This window comes from Schistocerca serialis, chromosome 3 (assembly GCF_023864345.2).
Source record: "Schistocerca serialis cubense isolate TAMUIC-IGC-003099 chromosome 3, iqSchSeri2.2, whole genome shotgun sequence".
Taxonomy (NCBI): Eukaryota; Metazoa; Arthropoda; class Insecta; order Orthoptera; family Acrididae; genus Schistocerca; species Schistocerca serialis.
This window is the reverse complement of record NC_064640.1, coordinates 398,854,577-398,871,492: the sequence shown is the minus strand read 5'-3', so window position 1 is coordinate 398,871,492 and position 16,916 is coordinate 398,854,577. Positions and strand designations below refer to the sequence as shown.

The 16,916-nt window shown below is 43.1% G+C and overlaps 1 protein-coding gene and 1 non-coding gene across 2 annotated transcripts in view; both read right to left on the bottom strand.

The window, feature by feature from the left end:
* LOC126470253 (cysteine dioxygenase type 1) overlaps positions 1 to 16,916 on the bottom strand; it is a 132,602-nt gene that overhangs the window by 75,302 nt on the left and 40,384 nt on the right. The gene's annotated exons all lie outside the window — the stretch shown is intronic.
* Trnat-ugu (transfer RNA threonine (anticodon UGU)) lies at positions 6,818 to 6,894 on the bottom strand. Its single transcript has one exon. It is a non-coding gene; the product is annotated as a tRNA-Thr (tRNA).

Sequence of the window (16,916 nt, the reverse complement as noted above, 5' to 3'; positions counted from 1 at the left end):
ATAAACAGATTGGTCTAGGTGCATTTTTAGATCCATCTTTTCTATTCCTTTTTTGTGATGGTGACAACACGTCTACAGTTTTATCTGTTCTTTTTACGTATGCGAAGACATATTACTTGAGCTTGCAGTTAATTCATATTCCAGGAATTTAAATTACAACAAATTTTCTTCTACTCTGACATCAATATGTTCCTCAACGAATTTACTGTTTATTTCTGGTATAAATAAGCTAATGTAATGTTTTCCTCTTTACTCTACACTTCGTGTATAATGTCGTAATTCAATCAAAAGTGATTATCAGGGTTGATAATGCTATGCATATTTATTGACGTCCAGCACCACGGAAGCCTTCCCACCAAAGTACAATCCCTGATGTTACGAGTTAAAGAACATGGTTCTCGAGTGTTAGACAAGAAGTAAGGACGTTTCCAACGGAAAATTCCGTTCACGCATCGTGCGACTCCGTGACAGATAAGCGGTTGTAGGAAGGCTCTGCGATTAGTGCAGGCGCGTATTTTAATCAATTTTTCGTTTACTTCGAGAAAAGACTCTCGTTAAGACAGTTTTGAATAAGCATGATGAAAGTTGATTGTAATTTTCGAGAAACAGGAATGACTATAGAAAAGGATCTTTTGAGCATAAGTACGAAATCAGAACCATTTGCGATGTTCGAACAGAAGATAAAAGTAACTGTATTAGATACGGTCTCTAGAAGTAATTCAGTGGAACTTGTGCTTTTCCAAATTTCTCTCGATGCCTCGAAGGAAAACCTGAATAACATTGTTGTGTGGATTTAATTTGAAGCTCAACGACACAGACTGTCTAGCCGACGAACAAAAATTAATGCAAAAATTGGATCTAAATAGTTTTGGTGCGATTATCACAAATCAGTCCCCAGTTTTAATGTAATTTGTTCTTACGCCAAATTCTGGAAACTAGAAATGAAAATTCAGTTTCAATTTTCAGTGTTAGTCCATGAGTAAGTATAACTTCTACTACTGGTTCGTGAAAGTCTGTGAATATAAAAAGAACATAATTTTTGCACAGAGAGATCGTAACAGGAATATGAACGTAAATGTAATGGAGAACGATAACTAAACAGATGATCAGTAAAAAAAAAAAATAACTATAATGCAACCTGCTGCTATTTTATCTTGTAATACAAGTATCGAATAAACTTTAAAACCACTGTAATCAGTTCTTCCCGAAGGCCAAGGAAAATTATATTCCATGTGTTTCGTAATCCCTTTCACAACTTCACTTATCATCAGAATAAATGCATATTACCGTGAATCATCAGTTAATATTCTCGCTTTGATGATTAATTGCTCGTCAAAAGTGAGCCAAGTGAAATCTCTCAGACCCTGTGACTTTTCAACATGCCTCTTATTCACTAATAATTCTGAATTTCACTTGAATTTTTCTGTTCACTTTCCCCATTTCGTTATACGTTGTTTAGTACATCTTTCATGACTAACTTCCTTAAAAGAAAAGGAAAACAGAAAAAAAGGGTACTGACAGAATCGTCTTTGTTTTATAAACGTGCTCTATGAGATATACCAATCAATTTAATTAATTAAAAGGTAGAATTAGCAGTGCTTTCTGCAAACCTTATAAGAATTTCTGTTAAGCTGAGTAAAGAAGTGTCAACGCAGAAAATAATATACTGTCTTCAGTGACAATTGTTAACTCATCTTGCATAAATGGTCTCGTTCAAATATTGAAATACAGCATCTCATGTAGATTTGTGATACCATAAATATGCAGAAAAAATAAATAGCAAATTACGAAGAAAATTCTATGTTTGTGGCGCAAGTAATGATGAAACCGTTAATTGTAATTATCATTTCGTCGGCTTGCTAAAAAATTTAGCTTCCTCTACTTCTGCATAAGAATAGTTGCCCATTTTGAGGGCCTATAAATTCGTAACTTATCTATCATGTGCATCAAGTAGGCATATTTTTAAGGAGTTGAAATTATTATCTGTAGTCTCACAGTATATTCGTTCATTAATGATATGAAATATGTTTTTATCTCTTTACTGCAGTCTGAGACTGATATTTACAAATGCAATAGTACAAGGGAGAATAATGTGAACTGTCTTATAATGCACCGAACTTCGGCACACAAAGGACTGACCTACAGAGGAATATAAAATTGTTTGACGATTTGACCAGATTTGAAAGAGTAATCGATGTTTTCTTGTTGATAAATCCTATACCATAGAGTACTGAATAGATGGGCCCTCTGCCATGTACTTACAGTAACGTGCAGGGTATAGGTGTGGAGATTGTTAAACAGAAGTATGTAGTCAGTTCCATACCTGTAAACGACAAAAATAAAGTAATATAGATTTATCTGTAACAACTACACACGCCAAAAAAAGTTTTGCATCACCTGTACAGAAAATTGGAATAGAGATCAACTTAAACGTCATTTCCGCCATTTTTATTGCTCATGAAAACCACACATTGAATGCTGTACCACGATACAGCGAGACCTTCAGAAGTGGTGGTCCAGACTGCTGCGCACACCGATACCTCTAATACCCAGTAGCACGTCCCCTTGGATTAATGCATGCCTGTATTCGTCGTGGCATACTATCCACAAGTTCATCAAGGCACTGTTGGTCCAGATGGTCCCACTCCTCAACGGCGATTCGGCGTACATCCCTCAGAGTGGTTGTTGGGCCACATTGTTCATAAGCAGCTCTTTTCAATCTATTCCAGGCATGTTCGATAGGGTTCATGTCTGGAGAAGGTGCTGGCCACTCTAGTCGAGCGATGTCGTTAATCCTGAAGGAAGTTCACAAGATGTGCACGATGGCGGCGCTCATTGTCGTCCATGAAGACGAATGCCTCACCAGTATGCTGCAGATATGGTATTCACGTATCGTACAGCCGTTACGGCGCCTTCCATGACCACCAGCGTTGTGCGTCGGTCCCACGTAATTCCACCCCAAAACAGCAGAGAAGCTCCACCTTGCTGCACTCACTGGACAGTGTCTGAGGCGTTCAGTCTGACCGGGTTGCCTCCAAACACGTCTCCGACGATTGTCTGGTTGAAGGCATATGCGACTCTCATCGGTGAAGAGAACGTGAATCCAATCCTGAGCGGTCCATTCGGCATGTTGTTGGGCCCGTCTGTACCAAGTTGCACGGTGTCGTGGTTGCAAAGATGGACCTCGCCATGAACGTCGGGAGTGAAGTTGCGCATCATGCAGCCTACTGCGCACAGCTTGAATCGTAACACGACGTCCTGTGGCTGCACGGAAAGCATTCTACAACACGGTGGCGCTGCTGTCAGGGTTCATCCAAGCCATAATCCGTAGGTAGCGGTCATCCACTGCAGTAGTAGCACTTGGGCGGCCTGAGTGAGGCATGTCATCGACAGTTCCTGTCTCTCTGTATCTCCTCCATGTCCGACCAACATCGCTTTGATTCTCTCGGAGACGCCTGGACACTTTCCTTGTTGAGAGCCCTCCCTGGCACAACGTAACAATGCGGACGCGATCGAACCGCAGTATTGACCGTCTAGGCATGGTTGAAATACAGGAAACATAAGCCGTGTACCTCCTTCCTGGTGGAATGAATGGAACTGATCGGCTGTCGGACCCCTTCCGTCTAATAGGCGCTGCTCATGAATGGTTGTGTACATCTTTCAGCGGGTTTAGTGACATCTCTGAACAGTTAAAGGGACTGTGTCTGTGACAACAATATCCACAGTCAACGTCTGTCTTCAGGAGTTCTGGGAACAGGTGTAATGCAAAACTTTTTTTGATGTGTGTGTATATATGACAGTTGTTTAAATGACACATGGTACATGCTAATGTCTATCGTGAATATGAACAGCGAAACACATAACTAACTAATGCAAATATTTTACTGCAATATTTCATATAATAGATATATTGGCAGTAAATTTACTATGTAGACAATATTTAGCATATCACAGTTGGCGGCTACTTGGTTAAGTGTCAGAACAACATAAATCCAAGAATTTGTGGTTCACTCGTAAGCTGATCTCAGGGTTCGTTGTGGCACTTGTCACTTATTTCGTTTTTTTTCTGTAATAAATTGTTTACGAGGAAAATGCCAAGTTGGGCCGTGATTGCGAGTCCACGTTAAACTGTAGGTCTCTCGACAGCTGTCTGGTTAAGTCAGTACAAAGGTCAGAGGAAGGTAAGGGACATCATGTCCGATAGTAGCACGCGGTATTCAAAAATGGTTCAAATGGCTCTGAGCACTATGGGACTTAACATCTGAGGTCATCAGTCCCCTAGAACTTAGAACTACTTAAACCTAACCAACCTATGGACATCACACCCATCCATGCCCGAGGCAGGATTCGAACCTGCGATCGTAGGGGTTGCGCGGTTCCAGACTGAAGCGCCTAAAACCACTCGGCCACAGCGGCCGCCACGCGGTATTCAAACCAACCTGAGGGCTGAAGACGGCTTTGTCCTCTTTTCTGCTATACTGAAGCGGTATTAAGAATGCACTAATAGCTATCAGAAACACATCACAGTACACATGCTTCCCTTCAAATGTGGAATCAACTTTGAAGCCGTGGGAAATTCGCGACGTATTGCAATTGTATTTAACCTAAAATTTCTAACTGTTATGAACATGATTGACGCGTCAGCGGTAAGCTGCAGATAAAATTAAGTTTCTGATGAACTGTTGGACGAATAATCTTCTCTCTTTTCCACGAAATCGCAACGCTTTTTAGCAGTACGCATCTTGTTGACTTGCTGTCAGAATAATTCGTCACCCATACATAACGGGAGATTTAGTAATAGTGGACTGAAGGGATACCTCTGAAACCGGTAAACATAGCCGCAGTGTCTAAGAAAAGTTGCGATTCATCCACTTGGTGTCACACAAACCTTTTAGCACGCAGGAATAACATAGTTTGCTTGAATTCTGCGTTGTGACTGGTTCTCGCTAGTTCCTAAGCACAGTCAACAGGCAGTTACGATGGCTGGGATCTCCTGTCATTACGTTGCCGTCCCTCGCCCAGGTGGCTGCCTTGTAGTAGGCTGAACAGCTTGTCTAGCAGACGTTAACCTTACGGCGCTGAGTAGATAACGGTAGCCTGTACGTAACTGCGGAATGTTGCTGTTGTAGTCACGTCTCAAGACTAGTTTGACACAGCTATCCATGCTAGTCTATCTTCAGCAAGTCTTTTAATATCTGCGCAGCTATTGCAGCCTACTTCCGACTAGATCTGTTTACTGTATTGAAACCTAGGTGTTTGCCCTCTAGACTTTCCTTCATTACCAAACTTACTATTCTTTGATGCCTCAGTATGTGTCCCATCAAATTATCTCTACCTTCAATTAAGTTTTGCCATAACACTCTTTTTCTCTGCTATTAAATTCAGTAACTCATCACTGGTTATCAGATCAGGCGATGTGCAACTCCGCAGACTAGCATCGGCTTGCACAGAAATGAACATCTGATAATAAAATTGTCTGAACTGAAAATTAAAACACCAGCGATCTTGCTTAATTTGATGGAATTACGGTGGTGGAAAACGAAAAAAAGAACCACAAGGTAGAAACACTGTATCGAGGGTGTCCCAGTAATAATGTACAATATCCAGGGATATAACAGGATCATTAGAAGTAAAAAAAAATCTAATAAACATTCTCTCTAAAATGCGTGTCTTGAGAGCTATGAGCATTGCTTCATCTTCGATACTGCGAAGCAAATCTCTTCTACTGCAAGCTCATTGCTTTCCATATGTTGAGATGTCGAATGGACGAAAACAAGAGAAAAATGTCCAACATACATGGTTTCTAAAGTGCATACCTTAAGAGCTATGAGCACCTTCTCATCATCGCCACTGAACAAGTGCTTATAGGTCTTAAGATACGCACTTTAGAAACCATGTATGTTGGACATTTTTATCTTGTTTTCGTCCATTCGACGACATCTCAATATATAGAAAGTAATGAGCTTGCAGTAGAAGAGATTTGTTTCACGGAACAAAAACACATAGCTCTAACAACTGCATTTTAGAGCTAATGTTTACTAGATTCTTTTTGCTTCAAATGATCGCTCCGGTCATATCCCTGAATGCTGACTCTTCCTCCTGGGACATCCTGTATGTACTGGGCACTAATTAAGGTCTTCAAGTGAATGATTCAGTACGTCATGCTGAGGAAATTGTAGGAAGCACATACTGAACATGAAACTCTCAGTCCGTAACAGCTGTAGTTGACAAACTGAAAGAGTAGTCTACTGCTACGAGCACAGTGAGGTAAAGGTATCGTCAACCCGAATTTAGAACACTGCAGAGAAGTAGTAGGCGTGGTTCTGTTGGAGGTGGTATGTCCCTGCCTTCTTTTGGTCGTTGAGCTGGTTCAAAATGGTTCAAATGGCTCTGAGCACTATGCGACCTAACTTCTGACGTCATCAGTCGCCTATAACCTAGAACTAATTAAACCTAACTAACCTAAGGACATCACACACATCCACGCACGAGGCAGGATTCGAACTTGCGACCGTAGCAGTCACTCGGTTCCAGACTGTAGCGCCTAGAACCGCACGGCCACTCCGGCCGGCCCGTTGAGCTGACTTATCGAGCCATTTATGAGCGGGACTAGAGTTTTAGGTAGAGCACGAACCAATCTATAACTTGACATTTTTCATTTTATATATATTAAGATGGTATCTGTTCTTTCGGACATGTCCGAAAGAACAGATACCATCGGTGACCATGCAGCTCGTTAGAATGAAATTACAATGAATGAACACCCTTTGCTGCTTACAGGCGTTGACATACGTCAACGGGGACAGATGGAAATGTGTGCCCCGACCGGGACTCGAACCCGGGATCTCCTGCTTACATGGCAGACGCTCTATCCATCTGAGCCACCGAATAAGCCGGCACGGTAACTCAGCGTGTTCGGTCAGAGGGTTAGCTGCCCTCTGTAATAAAAAAAAACTGAGTTAATGGAACAACGACGAACTGAAATGGGTGTCTTGCGAAGTCCGCCCCGAGCAGATACAACGAACGAAAACGAACAAAATGAGATTAAAAAAATGGATAGAGCGTCTGCCATGTGAGCAGGAGATCCCGGGTTCGAGTCCCGGTCGGGGCACACATTTTCCCTGTAAGCAGCTAAGAGTGTTCATTTCATTGTAATTTTTCATTTTAACGCATCATTGTCAGATGTCAAAGATACGGTGAATGGCACAAACAGTCCTAGGATCGGTTGAGAACTGAGTCCCACACTTCTGCAGTCTGACGCTTACGCACTTAGCTAGCTTTTAAATCTTTACTTATTAATACCAGTCGTTTAGATGCCTTCTTCGGCTAGCGCTTATTCTGTACAAATTATTAGTTCCTTATATTGGACAAAATAAATTTATTTTTCTGTGAGTAGCCCTCTTAATCCTACTCACTATTCCTTAAACTGGTGCTTACAAATAAGAAGGATTATATGCATCTTCATCTTATCGCTGCGCAAAGACCGTTCCATAAAATTTCGGAAGTGCATCCGCATAAATTCAGCATGCGCAGTGGTTCGGTCCTTGAGTAAAAAGGACGGAGCAAGTGCTGGAGCGTCAGTCACCTCGGCTCACTCTGAAGATGGCTGGACGCTATTCAGCTGAAATATTAGACGAAGAAGTTGAATTTATGCAGCTGCACACCTGAAATTATATGGTACAAGAAGGGTTATACTTCGATTAAGAGAGCTTTATGATTGATATTCCAGCGAGTCGAGTGGTAGCGGTGGGTCACAAGCGGTATGTGCTCAAAGTGTTGCTCGTTGGGCACATGTAGAACTTTGTCAAGAATGGTTGGCTGCATGTCAGCAGTACTACGCCCGCCACTGTAACCACAAAGATATTTCATGATTATAATTATGAAATTAAACAAGAGTCATGACCTCGGTCCTGACGCGGGGAAGCAAATGATGCAGTTCATCTCTTCTATGTGACACCTTAAACCCTGGTCTTGTGATAACGTGGTGACTGAAAACTTCACGAAACAAAGTTATTAAGGTCTTCTAATCTCAACAGAGAGAAATGTACTGCTAAATTAGAGCTCCCGCTCTCTTTTGAACTGAACCGAGCGAGGTGGCGCAGTGATTAGGACACTGGACTCGCATTCGGGAGGACTACGGTTCAATCTCGCGTCCGGCCATCCTGATTTAGGTTTTCTGTGATTTCCCCAAACCAATCCAGGCAAATGCTGGGATGGTTCCTTTGAAAGGGCACGGCCAACTTCCTTCCCCGTCCTTCCCTAATCCGATGAGGCCGATAACCTCGCTGTATGGTCTCTTCCCCCAAACAATCCAAATGTTTTGAACTGAAACTGGTTTCACTTCACACATTATTATTTTACGTGGGATAGGAAAATTCTGTATCCGTTGTTTACGTTGCGGATATGAAACGATACTGACGTATTAAGTCTTTGCCGTTTGCACATAATCCAAAAAGTAAGTCTCGTTTTGTCCAACCTACACTGAAACAGGTATAGCCATGCGTATCCAAATACGGAGTATGTAAACAGGCAGAATAGGGCGTTGCTGTCGTCAACGCCTATACAGGGTGTTACAAAAAGATACGGCAAAACTTTCAGAAAACATTCCTCACACACAAATAAAGAAAAGATGTTATGTGGACATGTTTCCGGAAACGCTTAATTTCCATGTTAGAGCTCATTTTAGTTTCGTCAGTATGTACTGCACTTCCTCGATTCACCGCCAGTTGGCCCAATTGAAGGAAGGTAATGTTGACTTCGGTGCTTGTGTTGACATGCGACTCATTGCTCTACAGTACTAGCATCAAGCACATCAGTACGTAGCATCAACAGGTTAGTGTTCATCACGAACGTGGTTTTGCAGTCAGTGCAATGTTTACAAATGTGGAGTTGGCAGATGCCCATTTGATGTATGGATTACGTGGAGCAATAGCCGTGGCGCGGTGCGTTTGTATCAGATTTCCAGAACGAAGGTGTCCCGACAGGAAGACGTTCGAAGCAATTGATCGGCGTCTTAGGGAGCACGGAACATTCCAGCCTATGACTCGCGACTGGGGAAGACCTAGAACGACGAGGACACCTGCAATCGACGAGGCAATTCTTCGTGCAGTTGACGATAACCCTAATGTCAGCGTCAGAGAAGTTGCTGCTGTACAAGGTAACGTTGACCACGTCACTGTATGGAGAGTGCTACGGGAGAACCAGTTGTTTCCGTACCATGTACAGGCACTATCAGCAGCTGATTGTCCTCCACGGGTACACTTCTGCGAATGGTTCATCCAACAATGTGTCAATCCTCATTTCAGTGCAAATGTTCTCTTTACGGATGAGGCTTCATTCCAACGTGATCAAATTGTAAATTTTCACAATCAACATGTGTGGGCTGACGAGAATCCGCACGCAATTGTGCAATCACGTCATCAACACAGATTTTCTGTGAACGTTTGGGCAGGCATTGTTGGTGATGTCTTGATTGGGCCCCATGTTCTTCCACCTACGCTCAATGGAGCACGTTATCATGATTTCATACGGGATACTCTACCTGTGCTGCTGGAACATGTGCCTTTACAGGTAGGACACAACATGTGGTTCATGCACGATGGAGCTCCTGCACATTTCAGTCGAACGGTTCGTACGCTTCTCAACAACAGATTCGGTGACCGATTGATTGGTAGAGGCGGACCAATTCCATGGCCTCCACGCTCTCCTGACCTCAACCCTCTTGACTTTCATTAATGGGGGCATTTGAAAGCTCTTGTCTACGCAACCCCGGTACCAAATGTAGAGTCTCTTCGTGCTCGTATTGTGGACGGCTGTGATACAATAGGCCATTCTCCAGGGCTGCATCAGCGCATCAGGGATTCCATGCGACGGAGAGTGGATGCATGTATCCTCGCTATCGGAGGACATTTTGAACATTTCCTGTAACAAAGTGTTTGAAGTCACGCTGGTACGTTCTGTTGCTGTGAGTTTCCATTCCATGATTAATGTGATTCAAAGAGAAGTAATGAAATGAGCTCTAACATGGAAAGTAAGCGTTTCCGGACTTATGTCCACATAACATATTTTCTTTCTTTGTGTGTGAGGAATGTTTCCTGAAAGTTTGGCCGTACCTTTTTGTAACACCCTGTATAAGACAATAAGTGTCTGGCGCAGTTGTTACATCGGATATTGCTGCTACAATGGTAGGTTATCAATATTTAAGTGAGTTTGAACGTGGTGTTATAGATGGCGCACGAGCGATGGGCACAGCGTCTACACTGTAGCGATGCAGTGTGGATTTTCCCGTACGGCCATTTCACGAGTGTACCGTGAATATCAGGAATCTGGTAAAACATCAAATCTCCAACATCGCTGCAGCCGGAAAAAGATCCTGCGAGAACGGGACCAACGACGACTGAAGAGAATCGTTCAACGTGACAGAAGTACAGCCCTTCCGCATATTGCTGCAGATTTTCATACTGGGCCATCAACAAGTGTCAGCGTGCGAACCATTCAACGAAACATCATGGATATGGTAATTTGGAGCCGAAGGCCGACCCGTGTACTCTTGATGACTGCACGACACAAAGCTTTAGGCCTCACCTCGGTCCGTCAACACCGACATTGGACTGTTGATGACGAAACATGTTGTCTGGTCGGACGAGTGTCCTTTCAAATTGTATCTAGCGGATGGACGTGTACGGGTATGGAGACAACCTCATGAATCCATGGGCCCTGCATGTCAGCAGGGGTCTGTTCAAGCTGGTGGAGGCTCTGTAATGGTGTGGGGCGTGTGCAGTTGGAGTGATATGGGACCCCTGGTACGTCTAGATACGACTTTGACAGGTGACACGTACGTAAGCATCCTCTCTGATTACCTGTCATCCATTCATGTCCTTTGTGCATTCCGACGGACTTGGGAAATTCCAGCAGGACAATGCGACACCCCACACGTCCAGAATTGCTACAAAGTTGCGCCAAGAACACTCTTCTGAGTTTCAACACTTCTGTTGCCCACCAATTTCCCAGACAGGAACATTATTCAGCATATCTGGGATGCGTTACAACGTACTGTTCAGAAGAGATTTCCACCGCCTCGTACTCTTATGGATTTAAGGACAGCTCTGCAGGGTTCGTGGTGTCAATTATCTCCAGCACTACTTCATACATTGGTCGAGTCCATGCCACGTCGTGTTGCGTAACTTCTGTTTGCTCGCGGGAGCCCTACACGATATTAGGCAGGTGTACCACTTTCTTCGGCTCTTCAGTGTATAATGAGTACTTTGTCCTACAAGCCACGTGAAGCTATTGTTTTTCGCAGTCGGAAATCAGCTGATTGTGATAAGGTTTTTAACTATCGTTTATTTGCATCGCGATGGTCCTGATAAAGAGACGAGTTCTTCCTAACCATCTTCAAAATTCTTGCTGATCACGGCACCTGACTCTGTCTCTAACTTAGAGTACTAGTTGACACTTTCGCCAGTGAATTTTATGAAGGCCTTTTTCCTGTGGGTATGGGGTGCCGTTCTTACACAAGATGATTGTTAATATTTTCGCACAGCCTCGGCCTGTCTGACCTTCGGTATTTCATTACCACTGAATGTTTTACGCCTTTGGTTGACAGTTCCCCACACATCTGTCATCAATAGCTGACAGGTTTTTCACTTATTGTAAGTAGCTCAGTTCCAGATAACATTTACACACATAATCATATTGTAATTTAGCTCCCCTCAACTAATTATTAGATCTAAATTCTCAAATAAGTACATGGTTAAGGGTCCTCAGTCCCTTGTATCGAATTGTATGTATCTTGAATGAACATAGCCGCTTACTGAAGTCAGCAAACCATTACGAGTATCATCGTGTGAGTCAGCATTGGGATGTGCCAAGAACAACCATAAATGGATTTTTAGAGAATGAATCTTCCATCCTGCAACGGAGCCTGTGATATTTTGAAGCCTTATGGCAGTTTAAAGCTTTGTGCCCTTCACAGGCAACGCTCTCACTGACTGAATCATCTAGGCAAGATTCGCGGCCGGCCCTCAGCTTCACTTCTGTCAGGATCTCTCCCACATCACAGAATCTGTCCTGCATACCTTGTTGGACTAGCATTACTGAAATAAAGTTTATTACGGAGAAGTGCCTTAACCACAGACTGGGAGATTGTTTCTACCTTAGACCAGAGTCTGTGAAAATCAAGATTCCTGGTTGGTGTTGCATACATTTTAATATGCCAGGAAGATTCAAAACAGAGCAAATTCCGTTCCAAAATGAAAGACTTAAACTAAAAACTATCCTCACTGCTGTGATCGTGATTTAAAGTGACGAAACTGAAGACTGGATTCAGAATTACACTGCCTGACAAAAATGTGAAGCACCAAGAAGACATGGTCGAATGTCAATGTGACTTTGTAAACGTACACATCATCGGCGGATGTGTAAATGATCAGAATTGCAATTATCTGTGGGAGGTGGAATGGCCACCAGAGGGCATCAGTTTTGTTCTTGTTTAGTGTTGTGGCCAGGCCTAGTATGTATGTAAGGGGAGTGAACTGTATCAAATATTGAGCGACCACTATGAAGGATAGGAAGATGCCACATACTAATCTGAGACGCTGTTATCGCCACCTGACGGAGTTTTAAATGGGCTCAATGTGGTTCTCCATTTAGCTAGCTGGTGGAATCGTACTTTACCCAGATTTGTGAGGTATTCACATGTGACAATGGCGTGATGTTGGATTGCAGGTGCCGGCATACTCGTCGTCAAGGTTTCCGCCGACCACGTCTGACCACCACAAGGGGTGATCGACATACTTCCCACCAAGCACATCGTAACCCTTTCATATCTGCGCTTGCCGTACGAAAACGTTGAATACACTCCCTTCAACATTCTGAGTCATGCAGCACCAATCAGAGGAGACTAGCGGCAACCTGGCAAAGGAATTACCGTCGAACGCGTAGGCTGTCTTTAACACCACAACAGAAACGGCGGTGTTTTCAGTGGTGGTGTGACCGGGAAGCATCTGATAAATGGCACCGCATTGTGGTCAGCGATGGACCGTGGGTCTGTACAACCTCGGATGACCATCGACGCTGAGTATGGTGGCAAGCTGGGAAGAGGTCTCTCAACCATTGAAGTTTCATTGCGTTTCCTCCTCCCCTTCTGGGTGCTACACCTGTTTTTGTCTGGCAGTCTGTTTACAGATGCTGTTTACGACACGAATGTAATTACAGTTCCACTAGTGTTCTCCTCACTATATTATTCAATGTCTGCGTTTCATGAGAAAGGTGGCGGGTGTTTAATAACAAATCTTCTCGCTCGCGATGCAACACAGTCTCAAATTCTACAGTGAGACAATCTCATTCACCAGATACTAGCCAGCTAACAGCGTCTGCAACGTTCCAATATCTTGTGTGTTTGTATCCACGATAGCCAATTTCTTCCAGTTGAGATGACGCCTGTTGTGAAACTATTCCCTATTATCCGTTTGACTTTCCGGGCAATGCACGTTAAATGTATGTCTCCAAACTCGTTTAAGAGAAATGCTCCCTATTCGACATTTAGTCATGATCGTAACCACTAGTAAACTCTACCGTGGAAACGTGACATATGACTGCGTATCGTTTTTGAATGTAGTGACTCCAGCGTCGATGCAACAGGCAATTGTTTATTATAGGTTCGTTTGAGCAGTCGCCAGCGGGATCACGCGCATGCACAAAGCTGAAGGCGCGTTTGAACAGCGCCTTTTCGCGCTTCCGGCTGCTTGGTGTGTGGCTGTTAGCTGTTTCAACAGTGAGTAGCAAGCAGCCCAACTGCAGCCGTAAAAATTTTTCCGGCGCTCCCAACCTGCCAGATTAGCGCAAGCGCAGAGCTGTCTGAGTTGTCTCTTCATGTACAGGTCTCACGTCAAATGAAAGCGAAAGGGATTTCTCTGAGTGGTGAACTGTCAAGTGAATTAAAATTCATTCACATAATCGCGGAAGTCTAAAATAATATGTTATTACTTTAAGTTTTCTGATCTTATTTTATATCCACGTTATTAGCAGCCAAAGAATTAATCGTTTTACAGAACACCGAGTTTATATTTGTCAGTTTGCTGAAGACATTTAGTTCTTAGTAATCTATTGAAATAAACTGTTCTTCGCCACAGAGGCAGACAACTTATTTGAAACAAAGAGTTTCATTCCACACTGTTGTCTAGTTTTAACTGTTCACTTAATTTCAAGTGCACATTTTCGTTTTATCGCACTATGGCGTTAACAGACCACATATTACGCCACAATGAAGAGCCAAACATGAGAGTTACAGTAACCTTACTCCAAGGAAATTGGCAACCCGAAAATAAAGCTGAAAAGCTTAATACTAAGTAGGTACATCAGTGTGAATCTGGACATACAAATGCTTACTTTAAACCGAATTATTATTTTTAGTGTGGTTTAGCAGAGTTAATGGTTCCTCTCATACCTTCCGCAAAACACAATGTATTTCGATCACAAGACATTTTCAATATCTGTCTGGTACCTCCTCTAGGACTCATGTTATTTCTGATTTCGTGTTGTTTACGTCTTAAACTTACACAACGTTATTCTCGGTAAATTATAGACTGGCAACATACCGCGTTTTATCATAGTAACTTCTCAGATCGCTTTATATTAATTCCTAAAGTAGAATATAAAGTGTCAGTTGTACAGACTCTTGGATTTACAGATGATCGTATTAAATGTTTATACAGTTTCAAATGCAGGTAGTCATAAAATAACTTATTGCCTTTAGTTCTGGTGTATACAAGGAACTGTTTTTTAGTTTCGCAAGTAATTTGTATTCCTTCTTTCTAGTTTTGGGCAGTGCTGTGTCGATGTAAACCTGATTGGAAATGTTGCATCTTAACAGTATTTCACAGTTCCAATAAAAAATCTATGTTAAAGTCAATACATAACAAAATACACCTTGGGGACAAACGTCTAACATCATGCCGAACCTTCTTTGGCTCTGGATAGTGCAGCGACTTGACTTGGTATGTACTCAACAAGTCTTTGGCATTCCCCTACAGAAATACTGAGCCATGCTGCCTCTATACCCGTACGTAAATGCGAAAGCGTTGCCGGTGTAGGATTCTGTGCAGGAACTGACCTCTCGATTATGTCCCATAAATGTTCGATGGCATTTACGTCGGGCGATCTGGGTGGCCAAATCATTATCTCTAACTGTTCAGAATGTTCTTCAAAGGAATCGCGAACAACTGTGGCCCAGTGGCATTGCTCATTGTCATCTATAAAAAATTCCATTTGGGAACATGAAATCCATGAATAACTATTTTCAGTGGATTATCGGTTCAGTTGGACCAAAGAACCCAGCACATTCCACGTAAATACAGCCGACACCATTATGGAGCCACCATTAGCATGCGCAGTCTCTTGTTGACAACGTGGGTCCGTGGTTTCGTGGAGTCTGAGCCACAATCGAACCCTACCATCAGCTCGTACCAGCTGAAATCGGATCTCACCTGACCAGGTCGCGGTTTTCGAGTCGTTTAGGGTCCAACCATTATGGTCATGAGCCCAGGAGAGGCGCTGCATTCGATGTCGTGCTGTTAGCAGAGGCATTCGCGCCGGTCGTCTGTTGACATAGCTCTTTAACGCCAAATTTCGCCGCATTCTCATAACGGATACGTTCGTCTTACGTCCCACATCGACTTCTGCTGTTGTTTCACGCAGTGTTGCTTCTCTATCATTACTATAGTCTAGTTTTGAAATGAGTATTATTCCAACATAATTTTGGATTCCTGATCATGGTACTATATGCTAAAACAATTGCCCTGAGTACAATAACTGCGTATGTCCTGTCAGAACAACATTCCACAGTGCTGCACATGATCACGTGATGCTCCAGTACTGACGAAGGTCCAAACAGAAATGCGACGAGAAGCGTTTGAGCAAAGCAAAAAAACCGAGCACGGGCTCCATCGTAGCTGCGCATGTGCAGTTACACCTACTTCCTGAAGCTTGAAAGTAGTCGTCTGGTAGCTGCTCAGACGAACTTTATGGGGTATAAGCAATTTACAACCACGTGTGTAATAACTGCTACCGTTTGAATTATTCATATCCAACCATTGGTTTCTTATCTGCAGATATTTAGTTTAGGATTCTCTGGATATGTCTAAGTTTAGCCCTAAGCGTTTCGCACAATCTGTATCACTATCCGATCAGAAGTATTCGGACACCTATTAGTGAACATTAAATGGGGTTTGTCCATCCTTCGTCTTTATGACGACTTGGACTCTGCAGGGGACATTTAAAATGAGGTGTCTGAACGTCTGTGGGGGACGTCAGTCCACTCTTCCTCAAGTCGAAATCAGAGAGGGTACTGGTGTTGCACGCTGGGTTCTGGAGGGAATTCGGCGTCTCATTCGCCCCACAGATGTTCCATTGTATTAAGGTCGGGACTACGGGTAGGTCAGTCCATTTCAGGAATGTTATTGTACAAAAACCATTGCCTCACAGATGCTGATTAATGAAAGGTTGTACTGTCATGCTGATACAAACAATCTTCGTCTCCGAACTATTCCCCCACGGTTCGCCGTACAAAATGCTATAAAATGTGTTAATTTCCTTCCGTATTTACCGGATTCTTAAGCACAATAAGAGTATCACACCCTAACCACGATAACACCCCATACCATAACACCACCTCCGAGGTAGTTCACCGTTGTCACTACGCACGATGTCAGGCGACGTTTTCCAGGTATTCGCCAAACTCAAATCCTTCCACCGAATGACCACAGGGTATAGTATGGTTCATCAATCCAAACCAATCGTTTCTAGTCATCAACTGTCGATCGGCGTCGCTATTTACGCTACTTCGAGCGTCGCTTAGCATTGTCTACAAAATGTGTGGTTTATGAGTAGCTATTTCAGATGGTTCAAATGACTCTGAG